At 47.0% G+C, this 21804-nt stretch overlaps 1 protein-coding gene across 1 annotated transcript in view; it reads left to right on the forward strand.

Moving 5' to 3' along the window:
- Positions 1 to 2794: 2794 nt before the first annotated feature.
- LOC119376791 (prothoracicostatic peptides) overlaps positions 2795 to 21804 on the forward strand; it is a 233173-nt gene continuing 214163 nt past the window's right edge. The window contains exon 1 of the mRNA XM_049411487.1: positions 2795 to 2844. The gene's annotated coding sequence lies outside the window, so the exon portion shown is untranslated. The remainder of the gene's footprint in view (positions 2845 to 21804) is intronic.

The following is a 21804-nucleotide window of genomic DNA, read 5'->3' on the forward strand; positions in this document are numbered from 1 at the left end:
ATACATCAGAATGGCGTTTATTACTTGATAGCGCAGAAAGAATTCTCTGGTGAGATAAGTGTACGAAACGTTGGCCACGCATCGTAACGCTTTTTTCTGTTCTGAGAGGATTCTTGTTCCCATGCAAGTGTGCACAAGTTTACATGAGCGTTAAACAATGAGCTTTCATTTTGACCTTGCCAGCAAAGGAATGCTGCACAGCGGCAGCCCTCCCGTAGCGGAATGCACGGATCATAATAGTCAACGTGCGCCATGCACATCACATGAGCAGAAAGGATTACGCCAGGGATTTCGACAATCTCGGTTGGGCTCCCACCAAAACACAATAATGATGGTGTGCCTGTTTTTGGCCTTCAATAAGATGGCCATATTCACGATAAACGGCAGCGCACACCGGGTTAAGACAGATACACAAAAAACGAAAAAAGGACGACACCAGCGCTGAACTTCAACTGATCTTTATTGACCACCACAGTTGCTTAAATAGCATCTTGTTGCGCATGCGTGTAGCATCTGGCAGAGCAAGTTCAATAGACAATCCCAAAGTGCAACTAAACCAGAAGCCGCCATCAATTCACAAAGCAAAAGCGAAAGGATACAAGGTAAAAAACCTTGTATCATTTCCTTTCCCGCCCCATTGCTGTACAAGGCTATGCTACAGGTGGCTATGCTATACGCGGCTTTGCCTGCGTTACGCCAAGCGACATGAGACGATGACGACAACATGCGATGACAGCATACGACAGTGCTAAAGTGCTCCGCATTTAAAAGTAACAAGCACTATCTAATCCCGGCCGCGGCGGCTGCATTTCGATGGAGGCGAAAATGTTTGAGGCCCGTGTACTTAGATTTAGGTGCACGTTAAAGAACCCCAGGTGGTCGAAATTTCCGGAGCCCTCCACTACGGCGTCTCTCATAATCATATCGTGGTTATGGGACGTTAAACCCAGATATTATTATTATTATTGTGTTCACTGTGACCATACAGATACGTGGTAGGTTAAAGGTTTTCAGGCTGTGAAGTCCGTATGAATTCTCAGCTTTTAGAAGAATGGTCTGTAGCGAGATGCAACGAATGACGACATAAGATAATCCAAATGTGGCACATGTGCCGATGAACTCTTTGGCCATGTGGCTACATTATTCTTGGTTAACAAAGAAGCTGGATTATACAAAATGATTAACGGGTGTTAAAATCACATAGAAATAACATTCGAATAAGGGGTATTTATTTATTTTCGTAAAGTATGCTGCAAAGGTGATGGAAGTGCAGTGTCGGCAGCAGGAGATGAAGTGCCAAGAAGAATTTGCAGCAACGGTGCGGTGCAATATGGCCGTAGTACTTGAAGAGGGGTGCCAGGCAGTTTAAGACTTGTGGCTATAAGCATGCCACCGTTACGAGAACGATCGACCCCATTTTTGCTCGAAATGTATCGAAATAGGTAAGGCGGGCCAGAATCTCCGAAATATCAAGTGACAAGTTAAGAGATTTTTCGTTAATAAAGTAACATTACACTAAAATGAGCTGCTGAGACCACATAAGGCATCGCACTTTGGAATAAACATGCCGATATTCTCATATAAAAAAGTAGAACAAATATTCTTTGTTTCGGCCCCTGAAGACTTGCTCAGATTTGCGATATGTGCATTTTTGGCCAGACACCTTGAAGGGACTGGCAACTAATTTTTAGGGCACCTATTTTCTTTAGCGCAACGGAAAACCTAACTGGTCAGAGTGTTTAGTCACGGATTGGTAACGCGGAAAACGCCGTGAAACATTTTAATCAGAATTTTTCTATCTGCGGCGAATATGAAGTAGTACACACTTGACAACACAACGCATGATGAAAACAGTGAGCGCGAGAGCGGTTCGTGTTCAAGCGCGGCGGTTTACCGCGCATGCGTGCACTCCGCGCGCATGCGCCGCGCGACATAGGCCACGGGCGGCCGCGAAGGCAGCGCCGCTTCTCACCGTGCAACTCTCTTTACCTTGTAGGCAGCACAGAAAATAGCAGGGATAGATAATAGTATACATACTCTAACTTTGAGGACAAATTATGGCGTGCATGACATCATCAGACTACGTGACTACGTACAGGAAAGTGACCGACTTCATAATCCAGCTTCAAGGCTCTTCCACTAGGCTGCGCGACATACCGGTTTTTGTTACTTTCAAGCACAATTTAAAAATATAAATCCTACTCACAACGCGGAAAGGATGCTGGAATCTGTCACTGTATTTCACATTTCATTTCTACCATGATCTAATCACACGTTCTACCCAGTTGTCGGTCCCTTTAAAGAGGCTGTAGTCGCAAATGTAATTTTTTTGCATAAATGAGTTTATTCAATCTTAATTTCACCTGGATTCCCATGGTTCTCCAAATACAATCAGGCGTTTCCTAGCTGGACCAACTGTGGAGAAATAAATCTTCAGAAGTGCCAAAACCACGCTCCTTTCAGTTTGTGAGCTACGGAAAGGACGCCTTAAGTAAGCCGAATGAAGAGTGATAATTCTATATTTATCGCGGAGAACGTTAAACTTGACGTGGTCCATTGGGCGATTAAGCTGCTAAGTGCGTTAGTGATCGACCACTAGTTTTTCTGACGTTCGCCAGTTCTGCTCGGGCAATCCCTTAGCCCACAAGAATTCAGTGACGAGATCTGTTGTCAGCATCGGAATGCTTTGTAATAACAGTCACACATGTTTCCATAGCAATAAATTTGGTACTTGTGAGTATCTTGAGGGCACGACTTTCATTTATGTGATTTCTTCGCATGCATTGCAGAGTACGAGAGCGGCTCCCCGTCTTCAAGTGCTTCACCTAACATCAACATTAATTTGTAAGTGGATTTCTACTTATTTGCATGTTTGTATATGCAAACTTATGTCTATGACAGAGTTCATAAACTTTGCTAGTAAATAACATGCCATAATGCGAAGTTTTTGGATTGAAAACATGACTGCAAACATGACGTTGCTTTTTCGCTTAAATTTTCGCGAGCTTCGTATAGATGTCAACATGTACACAGTGGATGTGCAAAAGACGTAGGACCCCGTTTCACTGGCGATACCCAATCAACCAACAGAGTAGGTCCTTCCTGTCGCCATAGTAAGAGTATTTCTCTCATCTAAACAATTTTTGCCACTTACCAAACGGCACCCACATCGTGTGAAATATATACAGAAATGTCCTCTGAGCGCTGCCAACCATTTCAATGGTAACAGTAACTAAACAAGGAAGATAGAAACAAGGGCGCTATATTTATTTCGATGGTTACAAGAAAAAAAAAGACGGGATCATGTTTTAACGCACAAATTCGGCAAAACAGATATCAGAAGTAAAGATTCGCGTGATAACACAAAACGCAGTGGTTTGTTATTGGGGGCACAGGCTGGCAGCCTCATGGAAAAACGCCGCTCCAATACTGACACCAGTGTTAGTCGCGAACTGTACTAAAGTATGGAAATTCATACAACGAAATGCCAGGATTGTAGCATCGTAGAGACACTCGTATTAAAAACGGATTATAATATTATTATGCACAAGACTCAAGATAACAATGGCTTTCGAGTGTTGTTAGAAAAGGAGCTGGAAAGATATTGATAAACCCAGAATCTTTACAGACGATATTCTATTAGACATATACGTAGTGCTGTGTTGGGCAGTTACACGAATAATCTCTCAGTTTCGTGAATTGTGGCCCGAAATTTACAGGGTCAAAAAACGTCGCCTGCATTCATACAGCAGTTTTCCTCAGTCTACTATACTACGGTTCATTTGGTAGAGATTCAAAACGCCAATGCTAAGTGCCCGAGATGGTGGCATTTAAACGCATTAGTTAAATTCTTTACATTCATGTGTGGAGCCATCATATAGCCATAGAACCTTGAATGAGGAATAAAGGCGGAAAGATATATTGAGTGCAGGTGGCGGTGAGGCGAGACCCCGACATCGCCACGTGGGAGACCTAAGGCGAAAGCTCTGCAAGACTATGAATAAAGGTGTTACCAACCAAATATGTTCAGTGTTCTAGAAGGTACTAGAGGCAATGAAATCCTACTAAAACAATAGCTAGGTAAAAATTTGCCGCCGCTAGTTTCGAAGCAGATTCCAACAATTATCAAGAAACTAAGATGGACCATATGCTTACTGAGATTGGGGAAAGAAGATGTTAATAATGCTAACTGGCGAGACAAGCAAGAACACCCACAGCAAGAACACTGAACTTCAAAGAATAAATAATACGTTAGCCGCGGTAAAGGGGTCTGACGATTTCTCACTGGATATACTTGAGAACACAAGCTGTTTTGGTATTCCGCTACGGACGATAGGCGTCACGTTGAGATCAAGCTTGTTCGTGAACGTTGTACATTGATGATTCTGTTTAAGCATATGGGGCATGCAGTCGAATCCTGAGCCAGAGTCAACGCTGTTACGAGCAGCGCTCCACCCCGCACTAACTTACATCTGGAGATGGATATCACGCTTCTAAATGTGAATGCTCGAAGTGTGCTATACAAGATTTGAACTGGAAAGACTGACACTAATACATGAGCCCGACCTGCTTGCATCAAGAGAAAGTTGGCTGCAGCACGATAATATTATTGAGGACGTATGTTCTATAGTCCGATGCATCATTGAAAAAACGCAGGGGCATTTGCACCTCAAAGGTGGATGAATACCAGCCTGCACAAATGTGCGCGAAGTCTAGACAGACGCCATGAGCCAGATGGCTGGTGCCCTACAGTTAAAGAACATTCCTACAGTAGCGGAGCAAATCGGCTGTCGGCCACCCTTGCCTTCTTAAGTGGTATTCTACGCGTGATTGGAGCTTTCTACCCAAGAAGTAATCGACTGCTCTTCCGCTTTCACTGCTGCACTTGTAAATATGAAATTACATCGTGACCGTATCCCCAATGATCTAGCACGTGCCATGAAAGTGTTGCACCTATCTGTTGCTTTTCACCATTTTTTAGTTGTGTTCTTTTTATACCGTGATTAAGTTGACATGTCTAATGCATTTTACAGATACTCTTCTTTTCTCTAACATTGCTAAGTGTTTGAGGCAACGCATTGTGTAAAGGGTCACCGCATGTATTGATGTATCGAATGCTTGCCGTCTGAAATCGTTTAGCCGTATTCAATGGCATACTTGACGCACCAATTGCATTTTTGCTGTTCTACATGTTGGTATGTGTGTTCTTTGTTTTTCAAGTGTATTTGTTTTGTACCGAATACAACCCACGCCTGATTAAGGCTTGGAGTTCGGGCTGGTGGTACTCAACAAATAAATAAATCAGTAAAGAAATTAAATACAATGTACTTAGAACTAAAACAGCAACGAGATGTGGAGTTGTAGCATCATTATTAGGAGACTATTGAATATGTGCTCCTATCCTGCATTGATAAGAGGGAAGACATGTGGTGAGAATTAGTTAAGATGGAGACTGCCGTAATTGTAGCTGTTAGCAACAGAGTCTGGGGAAGCTGCAGAACTCGCTCAACTTGATGATTATAGGGGCGAAGCTCCTTAAGGCGGCACCCGTTCGTCCCTCGTAGTCGTAGTAGTGCGTACCAGTCGTAACGCTAGCACCAGATCTTGACCTCCAAGGTGGTGCCGGTGGGAGATTTTTCCTGTGCGTTGCTGAACAATAAAAAATTCGCAGCGTGCGCGTTAACTAAAAGCCGAATTCTTCTGTCCTCTCATTCCCCATTAGCAGCCATTGGCATGTTCCAGTAGGAAACGTTAATAGAAGTAGAAGTGTAAGTTTTAGCTAAAAGCCGACTTCTTCTGTCTCTCATTCCCATTAGCAGCCATTGTTTACCTCCAAGGTAGTGCCTGGTGAGATTACTCCTGTGCGTGATTAAACAATAAAAATTTTGTTCAAAACGCCGTTGATTGATGAAATAAACCAGCGAAAGACGCCAGATGTTTTCTAAAAGCAAAACGAAAAGACGCCAGATGTTTCTAAAGCAAAACGAAAAGACGCCAGCTGCTTAACGAAAGACGCCAGATGTTTTCTAAAGCAATGGTTTTCTAAACAACGAAAATTCACAGCGTACATGTAAATTAAAGTGAGCTGCAAGTCGTCATAACTCATCGAACCTTTAGTATAAACGCGCCCGATCTCACGTCGGTGATGATGTACTGGGCAGAATTCACGGAAGATTCACGGTTACCGATGAACCTCCGCAGCTTCGCCCACTCATCATCATTCACTCCGTGGATATGCTGTGATTTTTTTTTATCACAAGATACTAGCGCTAGGCTTCTTAACTGGAGAAATTAATCTGCCTGGGGCCGATCGGCATCATTTCCCTGCAGGAATTAGGGAGACACGTGCCGGTAAAGATATAGTAGAAATAGTGATTAAGCATGATCTCAGTCCACTATTCACTCAACCACCACGAATACAAAGCCAATCCCGAGCGGTGACAATTTGTTATTCTTATCACAAGAACGTTTTTCCTTGTAAATTGATGTAGCATATCACCGGTTGGTCATAGCTGCAATAAATATTAAGGATGCCCGTTCACAGAAAAACTCAAAAGTTTACGTGCACGATTTCAATATTGCTGCAAAACCGAAATGGGTATATACATGCCTACCTTACGGTTCTAGAAGGCTGACGACGTGGGATTATTGGTGCATTTCGATTGACACCTCAATCCTCGACCGCTTTTAATAGGATTTCGATGTCACGCCTGATACAAACACTGTATATATGATATGTTTTACTGCACTATACAATCTTAACCCTTTCAGCCCTGGCGGTGTCAATTGACACCATGACACAACATTTCCCCTAGCACTTCGGAAATGAAACCAAAACTGGCCATCCTTGGGGGAATACTTCTTCAATGATCCCCACTGCGTTTGACACCAAAATGGTGACATGCTTGCGGAGCTGGGAGCCGTAGTGAAGAAGAAGCTTGACCGAAGTCATGGGTGACGCCGTGGCGGGTCAGCTGACGCGGCTAGGCGCAATTTTCGGGTCGACGTACCGAAGCTGTTTCAATGAGTATCACATTGAAAAATGAGAGGTGGTTCACATTTTGTGTACTCTAGTGAATAGCGGGAAAAAAGATGCCATTTTTCTCATTTGACAACCGCTGAGCCCTGATGACCTAATTTGATGTCATGTCTGTAAATCCATTAATAATTGCACCACTGGCTCAATTTTTCGTTTGTGGTCTTCTGCGGTCATAACTATTAGGAAAACAAACACAAGAAATGTCCCCGACCAAAATAAAAAATCCAGGGCTGAAAGGGTTAATGAAAACCAGCGGATAAGGAAGCCGAGTTCCCTGCCGGCGGCAAGTTGTCATTTCGTCCACTTTACTTCTTTCACATCTGTATCATTCAAGACATCTACAGCACACTTAATACAGTACGAATAACGTCGCCCATACCTTCCTTGGCTTCAATATCTGCTGGTTTTCACTAAGGTTCTGTGAAAAAAGAAACGAGTCCCCACAATTCCCGTCTTGCATTCATTCATAGCAAGGGTCTCGTTCCGGCAGACTTGTTTTCTTCAGATAGTATGCGAGGGCTAATTAGTTAAGGGATCACGTGCTACGTGACGCCAACTGGGAAAGGGTGTTCCACACTTGCCGCCATGGCTACGAGCAGCACTGGCTAACACTCACAGGGTTTGCATGCGCATAAATACCGGATAAAATGAAAGAGTGGACGACCAACACTGTAGCTCAGTTGGTAAGAGCGTCAGCCGCGTTATTATCTGCTGGGCGAGCTGCTGGTTTGCTTCTTGCTCTGAGCGGTAGCGAGAGCACGAGTTCTGACAGTAGTAGCAGCAGCGATGACGACGAACCGTACGTGCTCTACGAAATGATGTTTAAAGAAATGTTCCCTGGCCCACTGTGCGCACGCCCGAAGATCATCGGCTACGTCGAAGAAGAGATTTCCATGTGCTCGTCCATATTTGCCATCGCAACACAAGAAAACGGCACGCCTGCTTTACGCCACTGCGGGGTCGAAATGCGCGCTTTGCAGCGGCGACCCATGGAAACGCACAGAGCGGAAGCAGAAATATTTCCCAGAGCCAGTTTACGTGACGTATGCATAAACAACTTCCGGAGCGACCTCACGCGGAGCATTCACGTGTTCCACTGGCAGATTTGTCTTGATGCAATCCGAGTGCTCGCTCCAGGATTTCGGCGGCCGCTCTGGATCTCCCAGTGGAATTCGCCATAAGCGGAGCCTGAAGGTGCGTCCACTCGGTCGGTGTGGCCGTCGTTTGCAGCCAAGCTGACCGCGTCTCGGCAAGACGCGCTCGTCAAAAAAAAAATCACAGCATATCCACGGAGTGAATTATGATGAGTGGGCGAAGCCGCGGAGGTTCATCGGTAAACCGTGAATCTTCCGTGAATTCTGCCCAGTACATCATCACCGACGTGAGATCGGGCGCGTTTATACTAAAGGTTCGATGAGGGTTATGACGACTTGCAGCTCACTTTAATTTTACATGTACGCTGTGAATTTTCATTGTTTAATCACGCACAGGAGAAATCGCACACACGCACTACCTTGAAGGTCAAAATCCAGTGCCTACATATACGGGGTGGTCAGCGAACGGTTGTGCAGCGCGAGCGGTCGGTTTTTTTTTTCAATCAAGACGCTGCCGCGACGCTGCCTGCGTCGGCGCCGCTGCGCCGCGAGGCAAGATAGGGGGGGCATAAGCGAGCTGAGCATAAGCGATGCTCAGCTAAATGCATTTACATACGGCGCATCATCCTAGAACCATCTTCACGTTAAACATGCAGTCCCCTGCAGCAACGATGGCGTTGCTCTCTAGCGGCCTATTACTGCAGCAAGTCCGTCAGGCAGGGGCGCGATTCTCGATGTATTCACATCGTGGACTATCCACATCGGCCTCCACTGATTGGATAAAGCACGGCCAACAGCGCGCCCCCTGTTTCCGTTCCTTTTTCCGCAACGTCATTTAACGTCAAGAAGCGTTCACAACTCTCGACAAGAATGAGAGGGACGGAATGCGTCTCTCGGCAACATAGAGTTTCTTACAATAATGCTCGGCAACGAATGCGGCCCCCAGAGATCCGTTTTCGGACGCACATCTCGGAAGACGTGCATAAACTCTAATCACGTTAGCCCTTGAGTTAGGTTTAAAGCGGCCGCCCGCCTTACGCACCTGGAAGGTCGCTACGCATCCCCTGCATCGTTCTCAAGCTTCTGAACACGTTCCTATGCAAGTTCAGACTCGTGAAGTTTAAGTGTCCTGTTACTGTACATTTCGTCCACTTTCTTTCTCTTTACGCTGGTAATGTGCTGGCGGGTCCGGTGCGTCGACGTGGTGAAGAGCGCCATGACGTCACGGCTCGTCCCTTTTTCGAGTAACTGAATGCGCTCCGCCGAAGTGGACATATCCTAGGTGGATACGTCGACAATAGCTCCCCAGGCTCGTTAGTACACAGGCGTCCACTGTTAAAGGGAACATGGGAGCGTGTGGCGGCAGCTCGGCGCCACCGCCGGCTGCAACGAGATGCATGCAGACGCAGTGAGCACCGTGCCCCAATGCTCTTTCGTCGCGTCAACGGTTCGCTTCGCGACGATTCGCAGCGCGGAAGCAGACGGCAGCAGGCGACGAGAGAGCGCGACTCACAGCGCGCACTGCGCCTGCGCGAAACTCGTTGCAACCGGCGGCCGGCGGTGGCGCCGAGCTGCCGCCACACGCTCCGATGTTCCCTTTAACAGTGGACCCTGCGTACACCTTTCCAATTTTTTAAGCTGAACGCGCGAGCGTCGACCGCCGAATCGATAAGCGCCGGATATGACGGAGCACAGCGGCGACGTGAGGGGGAATACGCGCATGCGCTAATGAACGCAGCTTTCGTCTGCCAGACGGTTATGCGAAACGGACCCAACCCCACCTACTCTTTTGTCCTGTTTTTCGCTCGCAGTAGCAAATAGCTTCCTTGCCTCAGGAAAGTGCTGCGTGAACCACAGGAAAACGAAAGAAAGAGTGCAGATACGCACGTGGTATAATCAGCGGGTGTATATCTCATCCCATCCTTCTCAAGCGCGACGACGTGACCTTTTCTTTGTAACTTGATGGCAGTGTTCAGAAAAGAGAAAAAGAATGATGATAACGGTGCTCAAAAGAAGCGGGGCTGTTGGTCCGGTTCCCACAACAGCTTAGCAGAAGACAGCTGTTCAGGAGTGCTCATCACGCACCGCTGCGTGCCGTTAAGGTGCGTCCTCACCACTGATTTCCACTACTGAGTGGTCCTCACTAGCTGGAAAACGCGCGCGACACGCCGCATGCTCAAGTGATGCCATCACGAGCGGCAGGAATCACGAAAGGTGACACCAACGCACGGCAAAACGCTAGAATGGGTGCGAGACCCATTTCTCTAGGCACGTTGCAAACTTGAGCACCAATCAGAAGCGAATCGGGCAGTTGCGGCGCCACCTGTCCGCACGCAAAGAACTGTAATGCATGGCCTCTGAGACTGGACAGTGACATGCACGACATAAAATCTCAGAGGCCATGCCCAGCCAATAGGTCGTTTTCCAGACACCGACAAACCACGTTGGCCATACTTTACTGCAAGGTTGTACTTTACGCTTAGGCCTGCGGCGCCCACGATGCGGGTAAAGCTCTAATTTTAGTCAGTGCAAGTACACGAGCGATGTCCAGTATGAATGATCAACTCAAAGAGCACCCAAGGATACCCGCTATGAGAAGCAAGGAACAAATATTTATTCATGAACAGGGCATGGGCAATTACACAATTTAACTGAGTAAGAATGCGCGATAATACAAACACAACACCAGAATATGCCAGAAAGTTGAATAAACGGACATCACAGAAAACAAGACAAGTACGTACGTGTTATTGAAATATTACTCCACTCTTCATCCTCACCGCGTGAGCATTAGACGAGCTCTGCCTACGCAATTATTGTTCGCGCAGCACACACACGACTAGTGCTGATCGCTGGCGCATCAAAAACATGGTTGATCTCTCCGTCATAGGAATCGGTATAACACCGAAAGCAAAACCTGTCCTTACAGAAGTACTTGAATGTTTACTCTACATTGATATAAAAGCGCTTGCGTAATGTCTATAGCTATGGCACCGTTTAACGTGGACGTACCCACGTCGACGCTTGGTGGCACATCTCTATCCCAGCGACTAACGTTCATGATGAATGATTAAACCTTTGTGGTAGCTGTAGTAGCAGTGAGAGCGTGATCAGAAAACGCGGTGTGACAGCCAGAAGAGCTCCGCTGGTCGGACGCTGGCCGGGCAAGATGGAAAACCAACACGCCTCGTGGCTCCCCTCTAGCCCGGCCGCGATTTCTCTCGGGGCGAGCGTAAGCGGGCAACGCACTGTTACAGCCAAGTGAGGCAGGTGAGTGTCACCGAGCTATTTTGAATATGAGTGGATGCTATGTGCGAGGCCGAGGCTACGGCTAAGCTCGCCACCTCACGACATGTTATGGCGTTGACAATCTTGCGCTTCTCCTATTGGAAACGCGCCGAATGGGACGGACGCGTAGCAAAGGCGCGTTGCCGGAGTTAATCGCGGAGGCCACGATAATGATGCATTACTTCACTTTACCGCTCCCAGACAACGACACCACCCCGCCGAACGAGAGCACTGTGAGAGGAAAGTGTGAGATATAAAAGGCGTGTTTGTAAAGCCTTCTGAATGTGCAACGTGGCGCAGTGGGATAGCGGGCCCAGCATTTGCTCTTGTGGACCTCTTGAAGAGGTCGTGGGTTCGACTACCGACACGTAACTTTTCTTCTTTGTCATCTGATCCCTCGCATTTTTACGTCATTTCCGTGACTGAAATACGTCCCTGAAACAAGACTAGCGCTGAAAACGTCAGCGCTAGTCCTGTTTCGTCTGTCTCGTCCTTGTAGTTTTCGCGCTGTATTTTACTGTGAACCTCACTGAAGTATTGGTGCACCCCGGCATAAAATACTTTCGTGTTAAAAGCAGTAACGAAAAGTTTTATGGGGACCAGTCTAATGAAGTCGTTTGCGCAGGGGAGCCGACGTGGTGTCGCTTGGATTGTCTCGCTTGTTTCGCTAGACGATCGTTGGCTCGATGTTGCATACAGCAGTACTCGCTTACTTATGTCGCTCCGTTTTTATTGCGATAGCAATTATATGGACAGTCTCGGCTTATGTTTGCCGTCGCCGCCGGCCGCAGCCGTCATGCACCGTATATGTATATGTCTATTATATATATATATATACATATATATATACATATATATATATATATATATATATATATATATATATATATATATATATATATTATATATATATATATATATATTATATATATAATATATTATATATATATATGCCAGTCAGGCTGTTAATGTTTTTTTCTTCAAATAGCTACATGTTAAATAAAATATCGTTACTGTGAGGCATTTTTCCTTTGATATTCGATTCGATATTCGAAGGCTATATATATGAATATATATATATATGAATATATATATATATATATATATATATATTATATATATATTATATATCTATATATATATATATATATATATATATATATAATATATATTATATATATTATATATATATTGCGCGATGTTGCCTCCTTCCTACTACACCGATTCATACTGCGTCACGGTCCACCCCAAGAGCTTCTCAGCGATCGAGGCCGTGTCTTCTTATCGGAAGTCGTGGAAGCCATTCTGAAAGAGTGCCATGCTGTTCACCGCAAAACTACTGCTTACCACCCGCAGACGAATGGCCTAACCGAACGCTTTAACCGCACGCTCGGCGACATGCTGTCAATGTACGTCGCCGCCGATCACACCAATTGGGATGCCATTCTGCCCTTCGTCACCTACGCCTATAACACCGCCCCTCAGAGCACTACTGGTTTTTCACCGTTCTTCTTACTGTACGGAAGGCACCCGTCACACACCATCGACACGATACTTCCATACAAGCCGGATTCATCTGAGTGTGCGCCTATTTCTGACACAGCCAGGCTCGCTGAAGAGTGTCGCGAGCTTGCCAAGACATTTACGACGCAGGAACAAGAGCTGCAGAAGAGCATTCGCGATGGCACCACCACTTCTGAACCCACGTTCCTTCCTGGAGCGCTCGTATGGCTCTCGGTCCCTACCACTGCAAGTGGCCTTTCTTCAAAACTGCTGCCGAAATACGAAGGCCCATACCGGGTCGTCGAGCGCACATCCCCGGTCAACTACTTGATCGAACCCATCGAACCAGCTTCGGACATGCGCCGTCGAGGGCGCGACATTGTCAACGTGGAGCGCCTCAAGGCCTACTATGACCCACTCATAGTGACGAGCTGTTAGGTCGCCGGACGGCTCCCTTTTGGTACCCGGGGTAATTGTAGAGAAGCCTTGGGACATGGTAATGGGTTGCCCTCTCCAGCGCCTTCTAGTGGGTCGTCCTCTTTGGTTGCTTGAAGAAAGAACGCCGCTCGCGCAGGGAGTTCGTGCCTTGCCGGACTGTCGCCATTACTCATTGTCGTTGAGTGCTGTCTATTAAACACCTTAAACAATATATATATATATATATATATATATATATATATATATATATATATATAGATATATATATATATATATATAATATATATATATATATATATATCTTAGGGGTGTGCGATATCAATTTTTTCGAATACGAATTGAATACGAATATCCACCTTCGAATATCGAATATCAAAGGAAAAATGCCTCCACAGTAACGATATTTTATTTAACATGTGGCTATTTGAAGAAAAAAAACATTAACAGCCTGATTGGCAAACACACATACACAGCTATCTCCAGAACACAATGTCCAGGCTAACACAATGCACATCACAACACAAGCAAATATCACGGCACAATGAAAGTAATGACTAGATGTTATCATAAAGAAATATGAGCTGCTCCACATGATCAGGCAGCAGGCGCTCCCTTGTAACAGAGACAACCCCCCCCCCCCCCCTGCCACTGAAAAGCACGCTCGCTTGGAACAGAAGTGGCTGGTATAGGGAGTTACATGGGGCTTTGCCAGAGTGGGGCTATCTGAAGGTGCCTACAGTCCGCCACCAGTCCCGTGGGTCACTGTCTTTCTTCAGAAGTGGTCCCGCATAGTGAACGAGTGTAGTGCGGCACGTTACGGCCGCATAATATTGAAAATGTACGGTTACATGATCGCCAACAGCGCTGCACGTCGGAGCTAGATGCACCAGCAATAAATCATACGTATTGGGGCGCTCGTCGCAGGCAGATATCGTGCCTCCGTGTACTTACGATGTTTATCGCTCCTCTCGGCAACGTTTTTAGCGATACGAACGCAGCAGAAATGTGGGAGACGAGTTCTTTTATGCATGATAATCGAATCGCATATTCGAATTTTTCGAATATTCGAGTTATCGAATAATCGAAATTTTTCGAATACACGAATTTCGAATCGAATACAAATATTTCGAATGTATACTCGACGAATATTCGAAACTTTCGAATATTCGCACACCCCTAATATATATCAAAGCCACAAGAAAAATAATTCAGAAAAACTTTCTGACGCGCGTAATCGTGCGGGCGACCTCCCGCTTTCCAGCGCGCGGCGTTAGACGATTAGGCCACGAAAAGCCCCGTCTTTCAGCTTTTCGTGGCCTAAAGCCCCGTCTTTCAGCAAATAGCGCCCCTTTTCATTTCTTTCACGAATCACTCTCTCTCTCTCTCTCTTTCAGCCTGCTAACGGCGAGCTATTTATATACACCACTTACATCAGTATGCTTTCTGAGTTACCACTTAGATGGCGCGATGTCCGCGCGTGGCGCGCTTTAAAGATCCTGGCCCCGTTCCTGCGAACGTGGTCGCCTTCGTGCGCTTATCTCGAGAAAAGAAGGGGGCAGCTGGCAGGGGAGCGGGGGGTTGTATGTCTTGTGCTTTCCCCGCGATGTCTGCGCTGAAATAACAGAGCGTACGAAGGTCGCTTCGACGCTGCAGCGGCTGCGATTGCGAAAAGGGCGCGCTGTTCAAACGGAAATAAGTAACGACTGGGACAGTTAGTTCGCGCTCGTCCTGTGTGTACCTGTTCGGTTCGTTTCGTGCGTCCTGCTTTATGTTTGAGCAATGCGCTTCCAGTGTCGAGCTGTGACGCGTGATAGTTCGCGCTCGTACTGTGTGCGTTCGTTTCGTGCGCCCTTTGGGCTCGAGCGACGCGCTGGCAATTTCGACCTGCTTTCCGTTCTTCGCCTTACATTCCAATTTATTGCTATCGCATTCATTGCTTCGCCGTTGCGGCAAAACTGTGACTTTTTGCCGAGAACCGCGACAGCGCACCCCACGCCTTGATGGTCTGAGCCTCAACTGCCGAGGCATTACATTACAATAAAGTGGAGCAAGGTGTGTGACCGGGCTAGTTGGTATTCCATATTGACGTGAACAGCGCGTGTAATACACAAGGACGAATCTGTGTGATAACACACAGATTTTAGCTAGGCATCGCCAGGATAGCACGCGCATAATCATTGAAGCTGCTGCCATTGCTAAAGGCAATTGTATCAGCAAACCTTCAATCGCCCTCACTGAAAAAGAAATAGATTACCTAAGTTCATCCGGCCAGATAACCTAGACATACTCTGGTTGCTTCTCCTGACGTCTTTCCGCGGTTTCGTGGTTTTTGCTTAATAATTCTTCTTGGCTCTTGGTTCCCTCTCCATGCCTGCCGTCATGCGCAATTCAAATGAGCGTTGATCACGTGTGCCTACTTGTTCTCGTTTTTCTATGTTTGTGTTAATAAATTTCAGTTGGAAGCCGCGCTAGTCCTCGTCGTTTCTTCGTCCTTGTGTATTACACGCGCTGTTCACGTCAATAAAGTGGAGTTGGGCGAAAAATAAATGAAATTTAAATTAACAAAAAATATATATATGCCCTGCCTGCACCACCTAAGTATTGCAGGCCAAAATCGATAAACTAGATTAAAAAAACAAAATGTACTACAATTTCCATTTTTAAAAAATCGGCAGATCCCACGCACCGTGGGAATAAAGGTTATGCGAAGCATGCGCGGGACGGTCACTGTGGCGTAATTTTTCACATTGAGCGAAACGTTACGGAATGACGCTTGAGAAATGTGGAAGTGGTATACGCGCACTCATATTTTGAAGAGTCGTATATGTATTATATAACCAGTTGCTTACAGTTGCGTAACGATGCCAACAGCAACATGGGTGTTACCAGCACCAGACGCGGTAAGCTGACATCTAGTGCTTATATTCTTCAATACAGGAAAGCGCGAATCAGAACCGGACAAAGAAGGAACACAGATGCACAGAACAGGCGTTACGTGCAGTTAAGCTTCAGTCAGGAAAGTTTCTCTAGATATATGGTACGCAGCCGAGTGGCAACGCGCAAGCGCACTGCACGTACGTTACAGTCACAGTTGCAGTTTTATGTTTATACTTCTCCGTTATGACGCACGCACGTTTCACGAACCTGTATGTGTAAAGAGGTTCTTGACAGTTCTTGAACACGGACATCATTACCGTGATCAGTGAGCCCCAGCAGCTGAACCGCACTTGTTATCGGATCCGTTCGTGATTGCGGCTACGAGGCGTCTAAGTGTAGTGAAGTGATAGCAATCCTGGATGCCTCTTACGACGATATGATCTACGAAGCGTCCTGTCCTGGACGTAGCAGCGAGGTCTTTTATTCCCCTGTCCACATCCAAGGCGTCTTTCACGCAGATAAGGAACGGGCGTTGTTGGGTCTTGATAAGTCAATGTTGAAGTCGCCGGTAATGATGAGAGGCCTGGTTCTATCGGCAGATTTATTGTAGGGAAGCATTAATCCCGGTTTCTTTGTAATCCACGTGGTCCACGTTGCGGACCTTGTGGACGAGTGGATGGTAGTTAATCGTCTTCCAGTGGTGTTCTGTCTTCAGCTCCGTCACTTTCCTTGCGTCCGCCGCTGTGGTGTAGCGGTTACGGTGCTCGGCTGCTGACCCGAAGGTCGCAAGTTCGATCCCGGCCGCGGCGGTCGCATTTCGATGGAGGCAAAATGCTAGACGCCCGTATACTGTGACATCTCGTGGAAGTTAAAGAATACCAGATCGTTAAAATTAGCGGATCCCTTTGCTATGGCATTCTCTCATAATCATATCGTGGTTTTGGGGATAAAACCCCAACAATTATTATTATTATCGCTTTCCCTGCGTGTCAGTGTGTGGTTCGCCGTTACTGTGTTGGTTGAGACTGTATCGCCTGTGGCACATACCCGCATAACATGAACTCTGATATGCGGGTATGTGCCACACGTGACTGAGAGAAAGGGTTTCATGACGTACGCAATAGGTATTTTGTGTATTCATGTCGTGACCAGTGAATCGTGGTCGTCATACACTGATCCCTTGGTATGCCAATTTTGGTATATTACAATTTATGGAGACGACCAGGAGAGCGCCCAGACGTAGGCGGCTAGATAGATAATAGATAGGTACGTAGATAGAAACGGCCAAACTGCCTGAGGTTCGCTAAGAAATGCTTCGCATTTAATAAAAAATAAAGAAGTTTGACTCCACCACCTAGCGAAACACCTCCAAGGGAAATGTTCTCTACGTTACATACTACGGTTTCTCTTCATCTTGACTTACAACTGTTTTTATACAATGGATCTCCGATGAGCTCATCTTGACTAACAAGTCTTCCCTTCTTTTCTTAAATTCTTCTTTTTCTTAAATTCTTCTTTTTCAATAAATTCAGTTGTTAGATGCGCTTCGTCTGTGTTGTCCATGTTTTTTCTTATCCTCAACTTGCAGCGCTAAAATATTTTTCTGCAGTATGTTCCAATTAGCCCCCACCCAAGCTCTTCTGTACCCGCAAAGCCTACACTAATTATCACGCGATGCATGTTCAGATGATGAGTTCTCACTAAACTTGGCGCTCAACTTGTGATATGCGGCAACAAAACATCGTTTCACTCTGTCGCAATATGACGGTGCGCTTTGAATTTGCCGTGTTCTGGTCTATAGGCGCGCGAGACCGGCGGATAGGGCGAGCGCCAGCAAGTGACGACGCTCAGTGCAGGAGCGGGCGCCTGAGCCGCGCTCTAAAAGGAAAATCACTGCGTAAAGCTAAACACTTAACAGAACGTTCACTGCACACAACGAAAACACTTGCAACACCACACTGAATCCGAGTCCAGGTAAACTCACTACTGCAGTTAGGCGTGGAGAGAGATTGGTTAGAAAAAGAAGAAACTAAAGGACGCTGTTTTCTGCCTCCTGTGGCTACGGCTCAGTGCCTTTAGGGATGGGGAAGTAAAGATGGTGGGAAGAATAATAATATCTGGGGTTTAACGTCCCAAAACCACGATATGATTATGAGAGACGCCGTAGTGGAGGGCTCCAGAAATTTCGACCACCTGGGATTCTTTAACGTGCACCTAAATCTAAGTACACGGGCCTCAGACATTTTCGCCTCCATCGAAAATGCAGCCGCCGCGGCCGGGATTCGATCCCGCGAGCTTCGAGTCAGCAGTCGAGCGCCATAACCACTAGACCACCGTGGCGGGGCGGCGAGAGCACCAAGTTAAGGTGTTCCTCTATAAGGGCGGCGAGGTCCGCAGGAGCCGCAAACTCGAGGAAGGCTCGCAGGGCTGGTATCTTGGACCGTGCATGCGAGAAAGAGGAAGTCCTCCACAGTGTCGCAGGGAGACCGAGCACGCGATAGCGGCGCACCATCTCGCATGGTTCACCGGCCAGAGCACGGCACTAGCAAATGATATGCTCCAGCGTTCCTTCGTCACCGCATCTGCGGCACGCAGGCAACGAGGACATGCGTGCCGCAGGCCAGGCGCTGCCGCTCCGCAGGCGAAGCAGCAGCCACCGCTCGCGTCTCTCCGGGCCGGTCTCCGGTAGGGGTGGCGGTGGTTTGCCGCTTGCCACTTGCTTACCAGGGTGGGCCGTTGGTAGCAGCTGCCGCCGTCGTTGCCGGGAGTAGGTCCGACAGGGCTACCGCCGTGGTGACTGGAGCGTTGCCGTGGTGTGCTGCCTTTGCGGCGGCGTCGGCCTCCTCGTCCCCAGCTTTCCCAACGTGCGATGTAAGCCAGTGGAGGGACAGACGCACCCCGCTAGCTCTGATGGCTGTTAGCTTGGCGTGCAGCAGCGCCACGGTGATACCGGCCGTGGATGGGTGGCGGGAGCTGTGAAAGAATGGGTGTTTTAGGGGCGTAGCTCCTCTTAGTCTAACCTTGTCACGTCTCCGTTGTCCGGCGTAAACGGATCTCCCGTATGATGCAATAGATGGCGCTGTCTCATTGAAGTACATACAAACTGCAGTTCAGGGACGATATTCTAGATGGCGCTGTACACAATCTGTGTCGTGATCACCATTTCTCGTCTCATTTCCTAGATGGCGTTGGTCCAATAGAATTGTGTGCAATATGGCGCTTGTGTGAATCGACACTAGATGGCGCTAGAAGTGCCGCTGCTCTCCGATTGGCTGCTGCGCGGGCTGCGCGGGGATGCGCGAGGAGCGAGCGCCTCTCTCATTCTCCTGGATCGTCGCCGTACGTGTCGGATCGTTGGCGGAGCATGGACGATGCGCAGCGGCGGGCGCTCGCTTGGCGGCAGCCAGGCGGATCCCATGACGGTGCGCGCCAAGGACGCCGCTGCGAAACGAGCTCAACGAGAAGCGAATCCCGAGACCATGATTGCTTCAGGAGCTCCGCCCAAGCTCTTCGTCATTCACCCGTGGATATGCTGTAATTCTTTTCACTCTCATCAAATCGTCCAAAGGCTGGCCGACGAGCACGCGATTGGAACACACTGGCTCCGGCTTGATCACGGCAATGTAACTGAGCGTAAATATCGGGCCCGACTACTGCAGCTCTACATGCCGGCAGAAGAGTTCCGCAGACCTTGGTTGAGCGCGAGTTCGCGAGGTGCTCTGGTTTTCTCGCGCGGGAAATGCGACGGAAGGAGGCCCCGGTCCGGCGAAGTCGTGGTGGCTCAGGTCTGCAACCCGACTGCCCGTCTTCAGCGCACAATCCAGTGATGACCTTCTGCTTGCCTCGTTGCTGAAAGTACATCCCCGCCCCCCTCTCGATCTTTAGCGTGCCAGGATTTCTTGCCCTCGTGTCCACTTATTTTCTTCTGATTGAGGACTGTTGGACACCCGTGTTAAGAAGTGATTGGCCCCTGGAAGCTCCGTGGTGCTTTATAATTGGATCACGTTTATTTATTTGTTTTGTGGCGCAGCGCGTCCTCGTGCTCGACATTCTTCGACGTAGTCGTCGTTCATCCGGCACATATGAGCGCGCGCCGCCTTGGCATCTGCTTGTTCGCTTCTGGCACTTTCAAACGCGCGCACTTTGAACGCGCGCCACACATCATATTACGACCTGTTACTTGTCTTCGTCATACAGTCATGTCACGCCATACCAATTTACTATATATTCATTTAATGAAACGGCCGTGAGCGCCCCAAGATCGCGTCATATTAATGAGAACTAACAGACAATAATACCAAAGAAAGTATACGGGATGTTATTTGTAGTAATTAGGATAAAATGTGAAGAAAGTAAACTGGATGAAAAGATAACTTGCCGCCGGCGACGGACCGAACCTGCGACCTTCGAATAACGCGCCCGATGCTCTGCCACTGAGCTACGGTGGCGGTCATCCTCCCGTCCACTTTATGGGATACATATGTCCATTTAAACCTAGAAGTGTTTGTCGAGCTCTCTATCCCGTTAACGAAACGGCACTGAGAGCAAATTGTCGTAAATTTCTAGATAGATAGATAGATAGATAGATAGATAGATAGATAGATAGATAGATAGATAGATAGATAGATAGATAGATAGGATAGATAGATAGATAGATAGATAGATAGATAGAATAGATAGATAGATAGATAGATAGATAGATAGATAGATAGATAGATAGATAGATAGATAGATAGATAGATAGATAGATAGATAGATAGATAGATAGATAGATGATAGATAGATAGATAGATAGATAGATAGATAGATAGATAGATAGATAGATAGATAGATAGATAGATAGATAGTGAGCAAAAGTGAAAGGATGGAGAAACAGGATTATTAGCAACAATGCAACGCCTTTTCATTGGAAATAACATTAATAAGAAACACATTGCAACAACTTATAATGAAAAATTAAGCACCAAATTTCAGAGAATTGGAGACTTCCGTGAAATAAACTCCGATAAACGCTGAATGTCCTCCCGAAAAGTAAACTCGGGAAAACACCCTATGAATTTCAAGAAAAATAAACTCGGAGAACACGGAGCCCTAATCATAACGTACCAACTCGCCCAACATTCCATTCTTCTAGGTCACAGTGTATTCGTTTGCAAAGGAACTCTTAGCATTAGGCTAATACAGAAACATTCAAGTGGCGTCCTGCACAAAAGAAATAATAACAGCAAATGAAACTGGCCAAAAATTATGTATACTTATGGTGTTCACTGGTCAGACAAAGGCTGAAGAAAATAAGACCTGTTTGTTTTTTTCACAGACGTGTTATCTGGTCACCGTAATCATTTGTGTATAAACGGCAATCTCAAAAGTGAACGCAGCTAGAGAAGGCTTGACCCGCCCACGAAGTCCTCCATCTTGGAGGACTGTCCAAAGCGGCTCTTTTTCGGCGTAAGCATAGTTATTGCCATCCACTGTTGCTACGAACCACCGCGGGACGGGCCAAACCACGCCCTGCGGCCCTTGCTCGGACGCCTCCGTGGTGTATGGCGGCTCCTGCAACCCGTG

This window comes from Rhipicephalus sanguineus, unplaced genomic scaffold, assembly GCF_013339695.2.
Source record: "Rhipicephalus sanguineus isolate Rsan-2018 unplaced genomic scaffold, BIME_Rsan_1.4 Seq225, whole genome shotgun sequence".
In the NCBI taxonomy this organism is placed as follows: domain Eukaryota; kingdom Metazoa; phylum Arthropoda; class Arachnida; order Ixodida; family Ixodidae; genus Rhipicephalus; species Rhipicephalus sanguineus.